General features: G+C 38.9%; 1 long non-coding RNA gene and 1 pseudogene across 1 annotated transcript; both read left to right on the forward strand.

Annotated features, from left to right (window-relative positions):
* Positions 1 to 5,537: 5,537 nt before the first annotated feature.
* Positions 5,538 to 10,631, forward strand: LOC146914589 (uncharacterized; annotated as a pseudogene).
* A 1,284-nt stretch (positions 10,632 to 11,915) lies between these two features.
* On the forward strand, positions 11,916 to 13,423 carry LOC146914590 (uncharacterized). The gene is made up of 2 exons (XR_015016835.1): positions 11,916 to 12,073; positions 13,147 to 13,423. It is a non-coding gene; the product is annotated as an uncharacterized LOC146914590 (long non-coding RNA).

Consider the following 13,423-nt stretch of genomic DNA (forward strand, 5'->3'; position numbering starts at 1 on the left):
CATAACTAAACTCTATATATAGGAACTCTCATGTATCATTTCTATATCTTTTATCAATCTATTCATTCTCTAATGAGTTTCTTTGAGTATCTCCCTCATGAATACTCTTATGCTTGCTATCTTGCTCACACCTATGATCTTCATCCCTATGAATCTACAATTCTTAACAAAAGGAAACACGCGCGCAAAATTGATGTCTATTACATGGTTTCTTCATTGCAGTATATGAAAAATATGAAACTTGAAATGGTTAAGGGTAAATAGATTTATGACAAATTATAAGGCTAGTCCTGACCAGAATCAGTTTGACATTCTTCCTGTTCTTTCTGTCATTAAATAAGGTTTCGTAAACAATTTCACAATTTGATATTCTTCATTACTTCTATTGTATGACTACCACAAAAAAAAAAAAAAACTCCTTGCCATGACTTATTTCTCAGGACTTATATCTCGGAAGAAGGTCACCAAGAGGGAGGGATTGTTTTCTTTATTTATTTATTTTTTAGGATGATGTTGTAGGTGCCTTTTTCTTATTTTTCTTCAAGGATGGGATATGTGGTTTTTTTAAGATCTTATACACTTTTTTTTTTAACGAAGATCCTATACACTTGTACATTTGTTCTACTTTCTTCTTTCATATATATTTTCTATCAAATACCGAACCAGACCAAACAAATCTGTTATTGATATGAATTTGATCACGATCGTGATTGGAAATAAAAATGGATCTACACCAATAATAAAAAGAGTAAAGACCACGTTATGACTTAATAGTCTTTCAAAAAAAAAACAAAAATACAGACTTGGAAAAGTCTTGGTCTATTAGTATGCAAAGACTGTTTTCATCCACATATGTGTTTATTCTATTGTCCTCTAACTTATCAGCATTATGTGAATTGGTCATAGTAAGGGAATTCTGTGTTAAGGGAACGAATGGTAAAGAAAATTGAATTTCATGCAAAGGCAAAACTTAGAAGAGAAAGAATGTTTTCAATTCATAAAAAGAAACTCTACATCATTATGCAAATTATGGTTGGATATATAATTGAATGTTAAATAGTAATATGAAACAATAAAAAGGAAAAAGAAGATAAAAATCCTATAATCACTATTGTTTTGAATATAAATAACGAGAAATGAATAGAAAACAAAGGATATTATTCAATTTAATGTATTTATTTAGAATTTTAGTTTTTATTTTGAATATATGTACTTAACGAGCCATGATCCATTAACACTAAGTGAAAGTCATTTAAGAGTTTCTTCTCCCATGATGAAATTGGTAAATCAATTTCTTCTCCAATTAGTAATTGATGAGAATTTGATATTTTCATTTCCGTCTATCATTGCTCGAGATCCATTCTTTACTAAGACATGGTCTATAATGAAACAAACGGTGATGGTGTTGAATGACCTTTGATTAGGCTATCTTTGTCAACAACCTTCTTCTCTCGACGAATGAAGATGGTGTACCTGCACACACTCTAACGGTCAAGTCATGAAGTATCGTAGAATGATAGGTATACATGGGTAATAGTGAGCGTACTTGACCACCAAAAGTTAATATTTACATAGTAGGTTTAAGGTGTTTGGCCCCTATACCTTTACCTAGACAACTGTCTTTGAGGACAACTATTTTGTGCATAACCTGTGCCATTGACGAGTCAATCGATGCATGGTCTTGTGTGTAGCTTATGCTAGAGATCATATTTGGTCAGTGCATAGTTCCATGTGCAGCTTGTGCTATGAACTGTAACACCCACGTCGTGGCTTTCGATATCCCGCTAGGTGGATACGAAAGGTTCCCGACCTAAGGGGAACGGTTTAAGCCGCAAGGGACCCCCACGACAATAGTAGGAACCGAAACACATCGGAATGAGAGGGATCCGGAGGCCGTGTAGGTATGGGACTACATGGTTGAAGGAAGGCTTATAAGAATTGTTAGGTACTACCCATATCAACAAGATGCATCTTCTTTTCGGGAGCTCAATCCATAGGAACTCCACAGTTAAGCGTGCTTGGCTTGGAGTAGTACTAGGATGGGTGACCTACCGGGAAGTTTCCCGGTAAGCATGTGAGTGAGGACAAAGCATGCTGAAAAGACTCGTGTTGGTTTGTGGGGTTAGTCGGCAATCCTGTAAGCAGTCTGGGATGTTACACTTGGTATCAGAGCAGACCTCTCCCAGTACGGTGTGGTTCGGGGACGAACCAGGCGGAAGCTGGTGGGCATGTAACACCCACGTCGTGGCTTTCGATATCCCGCTAGGTGGATACGAAAGGTTCCCGACCTAAGGGGAACGGTTTAAGCCGCAAGGGACCCGCACGACACCGAGGGAGTCCGATGTACGTACATCGGTCATGTATGGGATTGATCTCGGGGTTACTCCACCCGGGACTATCCGTAAAATGAATCCAGATAACTGTTTGTTCAACGCTAACCTATGAATGAACTTAGATACGTTATGCACGATATGACTATGATTATGTTTTCATGATTATGCAAGAATGAATCCATGCATGTTTATGTTTAAGAACAAGAGAACTAGATGCTACATGATAAGTATAAGGCATGGAATAGAACAAGTAAAGAACATGATACCGATGACGATCTTAGGTTTCCCCTAATCGTTCGGTTTAGAATCGTGCCATGATTATGATATGTTAGGGCCTCGATACGTAGAGCGTATTCTTGGCAATGCGGTCCTAGATTCCCCCTCGACCGCCATGACACGTATAGGAAGTGAAACCTATAACAAGTTAATATAAGATTATGACGGCTCTAGTATGCACTACCGTCTAAGTATGCAAGTCCCCACACACGTATAATCAACCGTCAGGTTGTAATGTAGACACGTGGTGACCGTAGGTTTCCCCTTGAGGTTGCCTATAGCCTAGGATTTAGGGGAACTCACTGAGACATTATGTCTCATCCCAATCCATATTTGTTTCAGATAACCAGGTTGGATTATCAAGCTAGTAGCCGGATGGATTTTCAGCAAGAGCTCATTCGTACCCGAAGCATGAAGAATATGGATCTCAATGATGTATTTAATTTAAATTAGGCAAGATATGATGTGTTGATATTGTATGAACGTGTTTTGTTGTATATAAATTCATTCGAAGTTTTTATGTTGTAAATTTTAATGTATCCAGTACTAATATTAACGCGCGTGCTAGACTTTCTAGATACGTCTGGTATGGGTGTTACAATTGGTATCAGAGTAGGTCGATTCAGACCGTGCCTTGGGTCATTAAATTACAACTAACGTAGTGGGACCATTGGGTTCCGGGTAGATGTTCTATTTGTTGTTGTTAGTTGAGCCTGATCAACTCAATTTAACATTCGACGATTAGAATGGATGCCTGAGAGCTGAATAGGACCCAGGAGGAACGAAGTATGTGATGAAGAAGTTTGATCGTGCCAAAAGGTGGCCGGTGAACTAATCAAGTAGAAGTGTGAATCCTCCGGGAATGTAAGGTATGTTAAGAAGGAAGGTTCCGACAATGTCAGGTAAGATGATAGTGATACTCCATGTACCCGTAAGTGAAGAAGTTGGATATATGTATCTAACCATGACCGAAAGTTTCGGTAAGAGTTGTTGTTGGAACGGATTTATGGTATTCTGGAATGTCAGTACAAGGTTACAAGATAGCGAGAAGTCGACATATATTGACGGAGTCAGAAGGCTCTCATGAATAGTAATATGTGAATGAAGTTAAGGACATGTACGTTTGGAAAGTTGCGTAAGTGGCAACGCAATAAGCTAAGCTGTTCTTAGCGGAAGAAGTTAAGGTTTATGTGGAAGTTTTATGTTAAGAGACGTGATGAACAAGACATTAGTTTCTAATGTGCCTTGAATTGAACTGAATGATGTTAATGCTTGTCATGCAAAGGTTATAGAATTGTTTTAAGATGTTTGGAAGGAATGATATGCATTGGGATACTTGAGGAAACAAGATTTTTTATGTAAAATACGATTTTCTTTTTGGAAAACTGAGTTGAAGAAAATACGCCAATAGCGAAAATTTCGCTAATAGCGAAATTACTCCAGAGGATTTCGCTAATAGCGTGCCTGGAGCGAATTTTTCAGTTTTTCCAAAAACTGTCATTTCGTCTCTAGGGTTAGTAGTAGCTATTGGGGGTTGTTTTCACAATATTTTATGTAACAAATACTCTCTATAACATCAAGTATCGAATGCACATCACATCCTATGATTTCTAAGGAAGAGAATGCATGGACAAGTATTAACGGAATTTGGAAGTTAGTGTGTCAAGAACAAGCCAAGATCAAGAGTGTAGAAGCTTCGGCATTTAGAAGGAAAGTCACCGATGTTTATGCATGAGGTATGAAGTAAGAAATTAAAGTGGTGCAAAATTATAAGAAATCACAAAGTTCTCGGATTATGTGGAATTATGGCGTATCTCTCGAACCTATGTTTTGCTTAACGGACATGCTAGGGCTTGATATGATGTTGGATTATAAAGTTTAAATAATTTTAGAAAGATTTACGCGTATGGGTGATTGAAGTTGACATTTTGAAAATTCACGAGATTTTTCTAGGAACCGGTTTGCTACGACACTAGTAGAGCGAGCTAGACTCATTAGAATCTAGAATTGATAACATGTATGTATTATCAATTCGTTCTATGATTTTAGAGCAACGGCCGGGGCCTAAACTCAATATATTTATAAAGTAGAAAATCATCAACGTCAATGACCCGTGCGCTAGTTAACGAAGTTTTCTTTAAAAGAAAAATTAATGACCAAGCATTGGTATGATTAAGCAAAATATAGTAAGCGAGAATGCAAAGGTTAAATGTTTAAGAAGGATATGTTAAAGTACAAGATGAGATTGTCATGGGAATTCGAGTTTACTCAGAATTAAGTACAAGTATGATATGTATGATATATGTAACCAGCAAGAACATAAGGTTTACCCCCAAGTCAAGTATTATGAGCATAGGATAAAATAACATGAGTTTTGAATTTACAAGACAAGTGTAAGGTTGTGATGTTGGTTGCAACATGGAAGATCTTGAGAATAGTTCAAGAAGTAAGTATTCAAGTTGTAAGCATGAATTGAAGTCTCGATTGCTCTAACGGGTTAGAGAATTAGTTTAAGCCAACTAGTGGGAATCAGAGTAGCGCCATGGAAGTTAATCATTAAACACAAAACATGGGAATTTTAGTATGTATGAAGCTTCTTGAAGAATATTCGGTTAGTAAGGCAAGTTTAGCAGATGCATCATAAGACAAACGGGGAGTTCTCAATGTGATAAGTAAGTATGGATGTTTATATAGATAGCATTGGCTAAGGTAAAAGTTTCAAGTATGTGCCATCTGTAACGCCCACTTTTTCATAATTAATATTTAAGCGATTTATGGCTTTTTATTAGAATATTATGTGAATTATTACATATATGTATATATATATATTGGTAGAAGATATGTTAATAATATAAGTATTTTCTTAAGTGGGGGAGAAATATTGTTATTAGTAGAAATAATTAAATTACTAGGGGAAAGAGTAAGTTGTGGTAAGAAGAGCAATTAGGGAAAGAATAAAAGTCTGTAATTGGGAGAGAAAATTAGAACGCGTACAACAGAGGAAAGAAGAGAGAAAGAAGAGAAAACCAGAGAGAACCCTAAAGAACGAAGAACGCGGCTGTTGGATTTCAGAATCATAATCTAAGGTAAGGGTGAGACTAACTCTCATTATTAACAAGTTTTAATTCATAGAAGTGATCAATTGTTGTAGGTTTAAGGGATTGGGATTAGGTCAAAAATCATTAAAAGTGGAAGAATTAGGTGAATTTTGATGTAGTTTGATGTAGACAGATGTTAATTAGTCATAGAACACGTTTAGATGCTGATTGGTGATGAATTAGAGGGCTGGGTAGTGAGAATTCGAGTGCTGAGATGTGTTGCAGAGCTCCGACAGAACCCTGTTCTGTCATCGCTCGCAACTGCGAGCGTTCCTACTCGCACCTGCGAGTAACCCTTTTAGCTCGCCACTGCGAGCAATGTTGTACGCAACTGCGAGTTGCCCCGTTGAACTCGCCACTGCGAGTTGTTTAGCTCGCAACTGCGAGTTAGTGCAGTACAGACCTGATGTTGTGCGAAATTGTGTCCTTTCGCCCGTATCTTTGATGAATTAGTTCCTGATGTTTATATTATAGATGATGTTGCTAAACACGATGTTCCAGTGATGCTGTTTTGATGTAATGAACTGATGTGGATCAATTGCTAATTAAATTAACATTAAAAATGAGATTGTTGCATTTAGAGTCGAGTTGTTGCATAGTCGGCGATGGGGGCTTAATGCCTGACAGGTTTTTATGACCTTAGCGATGGGGGCTTAATGCCCGACGGTCCAAATATGACCTTAGCGATGGGGGCTTAATGCCCTGGTGGTACCACATGCATGTTGTTGTTGTCTAAGTTGTTGTTGATGTTGTTGTTGCATTGTAGAGTCATCATAACTAAAAATGAATGATGAATATTGTGATGATGTTGCCATTTTGATGTTGTTGTTGCTGTCCCATTATTTATAATGATGTAAATGGAGTGAATTAAGATGAATATGTTACCTTCGAATAACTATGAAGTTGTGGATTACTTAACCTCGTTAAATGATGGCTAAATGATGATATTAATGTTAGATATATGCTGTTGGTTATCTTTTATGAATTATTATTTGTTTTTAATGAATGTGAAATCTCACCCCTTCTGCGTATATGTTGCCTCGACCGTGGGTAATGTGCAGGTAATAAAGACTAGCTGTGTTCGTGAGTAGACTCCTCACTTCGTGTCGTCTAGGATGCTCTGATACGTAACGGGATGGGGGTGTCTGATGATTGTTTTCCTTGTTACGTATTTTGTTTAATAAATGTTGAACATTTTATGAAGACTAATTGAGATGTTAAGTTGTGGCCTTTTATGCCAAGATTTTATGTGACGTTGCGAACTAAATTTCCGCTGCATTTGATTATTGAATTTTATAAAGACAGGTTGCTTAAATAAATAGTATTTTCCCATTATTATATTGTTGTTAAATGGTGTATTGATGTATGTGATGCTCCGTTATGTTGATGAACTCTGATAATTTTAATGAAATTTTTAAGTTGGGAAAACGGGGTGTTACAATTGGTATCAGAGCAGGTCGGTCCGTCCGGCCAAGTAGTGAGTCAAGTTGTGTTATTTTAGCAATTGGAATACCATTATTATGTTATTCTAAACATTGTGTGTTGTGCAGTAAAGAAGAGTAGATCTGGAGGCTGCAAACCTTATCTGTTACAAGAGGACTAGAATGGCTGGAAGAAATGATGCTGCGATTGCTGCTGCTTTGGAAGCTGTAGCCCAAGCTGTAGGACAACAACCAAATGCTGGTGTTGGTGTTAATGCTGATGTAAGGATGTTGGAGGCCTTTCTGAGAAATCATCCTCCCACTTTCAAAGGAAGGTACGACCCTGATGGAGCACAGGCATGGCTCAAGGAGATTGAGAGGGTGTTCAGGGTTATGCAATGTACTGATGATCAGAAGGTGCGTTTTGGTACGCATATGCTATCTGAGGAGGCTGATGACTGGTGGGTGGGTCTTTGACCTGAATTAGAGCAAGGTGGTGCGGCTATTACTTGGGCTGTGTTTAAGGGAGAGTTCCTAAACAGGTATTTTCCTGAAGATGTTCGTGGAAGGAAAGAGGTCGAGTTCCTTGAGCTGAAGCAAGGAAACATGTCGGTGACAGAGTATGCGGCAAAGTTTGTGGAGCTGGCTCAGTTCTATCCACACTATACTGGAGACAATGCTGAGTTTTCTAAATGTATCAAGTTTGAGAATGGTTTGCGTCCTGATATTAAGCGAGCCATTGGTTACCAACAGATCCGTGACTTTTCTGCATTGGTGAGCAGGTGCAGAATCTATGAAGATGATTCGAAGGCTCATTATAAGATTATGAATGAGAGAAGGGGTAAGCAGCAACAGAATCGTGGGAAGCCTTATAGTACTCCAGCTGATAAGGGCAAGCATAAAGTGAATGATGAGAGGAAGCCTAAGAAGGATGAGACTCCTGCTGGGATTGTTTGTTACAAATGTGGAGAAAAAGGTCACAAGAGTAATGCTTGTGGTGCTACTGAGACGAGAGGGTGCTACTGTTGTGGTGTCAAAGGGCATACAGTTGCAGAATGCAAGCACGATGACACTATTTGTTTCAATTGCGGTGGGAAAGGACATATTTCTGCTCAGTGTACTGAACCAAAGAAGGCCCCGGCCAGGGGTAAGGTTTTTGCTTTGACTGGTACTCAAACTGAGAATGAGGATCGTTTGATCAGAGGTACTTGCTACATTAACGATACTCCTTTAGTTGCTATTATTGATACTGGTGCTACACATTGTTTTGTTGCTTTTGATTGTGTTTCTAAGATGGGCCTTGCTATGTCTGATATGAATGGAGAAATGGTTGTCGAAACTCCAGCTAAGGGTTCGGTGACCACTTCTCTCGTCTGTTTACGTTGTCCCCTGTCTATGTTTGATCGTGATTTTGAGATTGATTTAGTATGTCTACCTTTGAGTGGAATGGATGTGATTCTTGGTATGAACTGGTTAGAGTACAACCATGTTCTCATTAATTGTTTTAGTAAGTCGGTGCGTTTCTCTTCTGCTGAAGAGGAAAGTGGCGCGGAGTTTTTGTCTACTAAGCAGCTGAAGCAGCTAGAACGCGATGGAATCGTAATGTTTTCCTTGATGGCATCCTTATCTTTGGAGAATCAAGCAGTGATCGATAAGTTACAAGTAGTGTGCGATTTCCCTGAAGTTTTTCCTGATGAAATTCCTGATGTGCCACCGGAAAGAGAAGTTGAATTTTCTATTGATCTTGTTCCGGGAACGAAGCCTGTGTCTATGACACCTTACCGTATGTCAGCTTCTGAGTTGGCTGAGTTGAAGAAACAGTTAGAAGATCTACTCGACAAGAAGTTTATTAGACCAAGTGTTTCACCTTGGGGAGCTCCAGTGTTACTGGTTAAGAAGAAAGATGGCAGTATGAGGTTGTGTATTGATTATCGACAGTTGAACAAAGTAACTATAAAGAATAGGTATCCACTTCCAAGAATTGATGACTTGATGGATCAGTTAGTGGGTGCACGTGTGTTCAGCAAGATTGACTTGAGGTCGGGTTATCACCAGATTAAAGTAAGAGATGAAGACATGCAGAAAACGGCTTTTAGGACGCGATATGGACATTATGAATATAAGGTGATGCCTTTTGGTGTTAGTAATGCACCTGGTGTATTTATGGAGTATATGAATCGCATTTTTCATGCATTTTTGGATCGCTTCGTGGTTGTGTTCATTGATGATATTCTGATTTATTCTAAGACGGAGGAAGAACATGCTGAGCATTTGAAGATTGTCTTGCAAGTGCTGAAAGAAAAGAAGTTGTATGCTAAATTGTCTAAGTGCGAGTTCTGGTTGAAGGAAGTAAGTTTTCTTGGCCATGTTGTTTCTGGTAGTGGTATTGCAGTTGATCCATCTAAAGTTGAAGCGGTATCACAATGGGAGACTCCGAAGTCAGTTACAGAGATTAGAAGCTTTTTGGGTTTAGCGGGTTACTACCGACGATTTATTGAAGGATTTTCTAAGTTAGCACTTCCGTTAACGCAGTTGACGTGTAAAGGTAAAACCTTTGTGTGGGATATTCATTGCGAGAACAGTTTTAACGAATTGAAGAAGCGTTTGACGACGGCTCCGATTTTGATCTTGCCGAAACCTGATGAACCTTTTGTAGTGTATTGTGATGCGTCCAAGTTGGGTTTGGGAGGTGTACTTATGCAAGATGGTAAGGTGGTTGCGTATGCATCAAGACAGTTGAGGACTCATGAACGAAACTACCCTACTCATGACCTTGAATTAGCTGCAGTTGTATTTGCACTTAAGATTTGGAGACATTACTTGTATGGTTCGAGATTTGAGGTGTTTAGTGATCACAAGAGCTTGAAGTATTTGTTTGATCAGAAGGAATTGAATATGAGACAGCGAAGGTGGCTCGAATTGTTGAAAGATTATGACTTTAGTTTGAATTATCATCCGGGTAAAGCTAATGTTGTTGCAGATGCCTTGAGTAGGAAGACTTTACACTTGTCGGCACTGATGGTTAAAGAGATGGAATTGCTTGAACAGTTCAGAGACTTGAGTTTGGTTTGCGAGATGTCGCCAAGGAGTGTGAAATTGGGGATGTTAAAGATCAACAATGAATTTCTGGATAGTATCAGAGAGGCGCAGAAAGTAGATGTGAAGTTGGTGGATTTAATGGTCGCAACCGATCCTGCTGTAGACAGTGACTTTAAGGTTGATGACCAAGGAGTGTTGAGGTTTCGAGGAAGAAATTGTATTCCTGATAATGATGAGATGAAGAAGATGATCCTTGAGGAAGGCCATAGAAGCAGTTTGAGTATTCATCCAGGAGCTGCTAAAATGTATCAAGATTTGAAGAAAATGTTTTGGTGGTCAGGTTTGAAGCGCGATGTGGCACAATTTGTGTATGCATGTTTGACTTGTCAGAAGTCAAAAGTTGAGCATCAGAAACCTGCTGGGTTATTGACACCGCTAGAGATTCCGGAATGGAAATGGGATAGTATATCCATGGATTTTGTGACGAGTTTGCCGAATACCAACAAAGGGAATGATGCAATTTGGGTGATCGTAGATAGATTGACGAAGTCGGCTCATTTCATTCCGATTAATATTACTTTTCCTGTGTCCCAGCTAGCAGAGATTTATGTTAGAGATGTCGTGAAGCTACATGGTGTCCCATCAAGCATTGTGTCGGATAGAGATCCGAGGTTTACATCGAGGTTCTGGAAGAGTTTGCATGAGGCCTTGGGCACTAATTTGAAGTTAAGTTCAGCATACCACCCGCAGACGGATGGACAATCGGAAAGGACAATTCAGTCGCTGGAAGATTTGTTGAGAGTTTGTGTGCTTGAGCAAGGTGGAACTTGGGATAGTTATCTACCCCTGATAGAATTCACGTACAACAACAGTTACCACGCTAGTATTGGAATGGCACCCTTCGAAGCATTGTATGGTCGGAGATGCAGAACTCCGTTGTGTTGGTTTGAATCCGGTGAGAGTGTGGTATTGGGACCAGAGATTGTCCAACAGACTACTGAGAAGGTGAAGTTAATCAGAGAAAAGATGAAAGAATCACAGGATAGACAGAAAAGTTATCATGATAAGCGCAGGAAGGATCTTGAGTTTCAAGAAGGAGACCATGTGTTTTTGAGAGTCACTCCGGTGACGGGTGTTGGACGAGCATTGAAGTCAAAGAAGTTGACTCCGAGGTTTATTGGCCCGTATCAGATTTCAGAAAGGGTCGGAACGGTTGCTTATAGGGTGGGTTTGCCACCGCATCTTTCGAACTTGCATGATGTGTTTCATGTATCGCAACTTCGGAAGTATGTGCCGGATCCATCCCATGTGATTCCAAGAGATGATGTGCAGGTAAAGGATAACCTTACAATCGAGACCTTACCGGTGAGAATAGAGGATAGAGAAGTGAAGAGGCTTAGAGGCAAGGAGATACCTCTTGTGAAGGTTGTTTGGGAAGGAGCAGCCGGTGAAAGTTTGACTTGGGAGTTGGAGAGTAAGATGCGGGAATCTTACCCAGAGTTGTTTGAACAAGGTACGTTTACGAGGACGTAAATATTCTAAGTGGGGGAGAGTTGTAACGCCCACTTTTTCATAATTAATATTTAAGCGATTTATGGCTTTTTATTAGAATATTATGTGAATTATTACATATATGTATATATATATATTGGTAGAAGATATGTTAATAATATAAGTATTTTCTTAAGTGGGGGAGAAATATTGTTATTAGTAGAAATAATTAAATTACTAGGGGAAAGAGTAAGTTGTGGTAAGAAGAGCAATTAGGGAAAGAATAAAAGTCTGTAATTGGGAGAGAAAATTAGAACGCGTACAACAGAGGAAAGAAGAGAGAAAGAAGAGAAAACCAGAGAGAACCCTAAAGAACGAAGAACGCGGCTGTTGGATTTCAGAATCATAATCTAAGGTAAGGGTGAGACTAACTCTCATTATTAACAAGTTTTAATTCATAGAAGTGATCAATTGTTGTAGGTTTAAGGGATTGGGATTAGGTCAAAAATCATTAAAAGTGGAAGAATTAGGTGAATTTTGATGTAGTTTGATGTAGACAGATGTTAATTAGTCATAGAACACGTTTAGATGCTGATTGGTGATGAATTAGAGGGCTGGGTAGTGAGAATTCGAGTGCTGAGATGTGTTGCAGAGCTCCGACAGAACCCTGTTCTGTCATCGCTCGCAACTGCGAGCGTTCCTACTCGCACCTGCGAGTAACCCTTTTAGCTCGCCACTGCGAGCAATGTTGTACGCAACTGCGAGTTGCCCCGTTGAACTCGCCACTGCGAGTTGTTTAGCTCGCAACTGCGAGTTAGTGCAGTACAGACCTGATGTTGTGCGAAATTGTGTCCTTTCGCCCGTATCTTTGATGAATTAGTTCCTGATGTTTATATTATAGATGATGTTGCTAAACACGATGTTCCAGTGATGCTGTTTTGATGTAATGAACTGATGTGGATCAATTGCTAATTAAATTAACATTAAAAATGAGATTGTTGCATTTAGAGTCGAGTTGTTGCATAGTCGGCGATGGGGGCTTAATGCCTGACAGGTTTTTATGACCTTAGCGATGGGGGCTTAATGCCCGACGGTCCAAATATGACCTTAGCGATGGGGGCTTAATGCCCTGGTGGTACCACATGCATGTTGTTGTTGTCTAAGTTGTTGTTGATGTTGTTGTTGCATTGTAGAGTCATCATAACTAAAAATGAATGATGAATATTGTGATGATGTTGCCATTTTGATGCTGTTGTTGCTGTCCCATTATTTATAATGATGTAAATGGAGTGAATTAAGATGAATATGTTACCTTCGAATAACTATGAAGTTGTGGATTACTTAACCTCGTTAAATGATGGCTAAATGATGATATTAATGTTAGATATATGCTGTTGGTTATCTTTTATGAATTATTATTTGTTTTTAATGAATGTGAAATCTCACCCCTTCTGCGTATATGTTGCCTCGACCGTGGGTAATGTGCAGGTAATAAAGACTAGCTGTGTTCGTGAGTAGACTCCTCACTTCGTGTCGTCTAGGATGCTCTGATACGTAACGGGATGGGGGTGTCTGATGATTGTTTTCCTTGTTACGTATTTTGTTTAATAAATGTTGAACATTTTATGAAGACTAATTGAGATGTTAAGTTGTGGCCTTTTATGCCAAGATTTTATGTGACGTTGCGAACTAAATTTCCGCTGCATTTGATTATTGAATTTTATAAAGACAGGTTGCTTAAATAAATAGTATTTTCCCATTATTA

This window comes from Medicago sativa, chromosome 6 (genome assembly GCF_051527215.1).
Source record: "Medicago sativa cultivar Bolivia chromosome 6, Bolivia_mono, whole genome shotgun sequence".
In the NCBI taxonomy this organism is placed as follows: domain Eukaryota; kingdom Viridiplantae; phylum Streptophyta; class Magnoliopsida; order Fabales; family Fabaceae; genus Medicago; species Medicago sativa.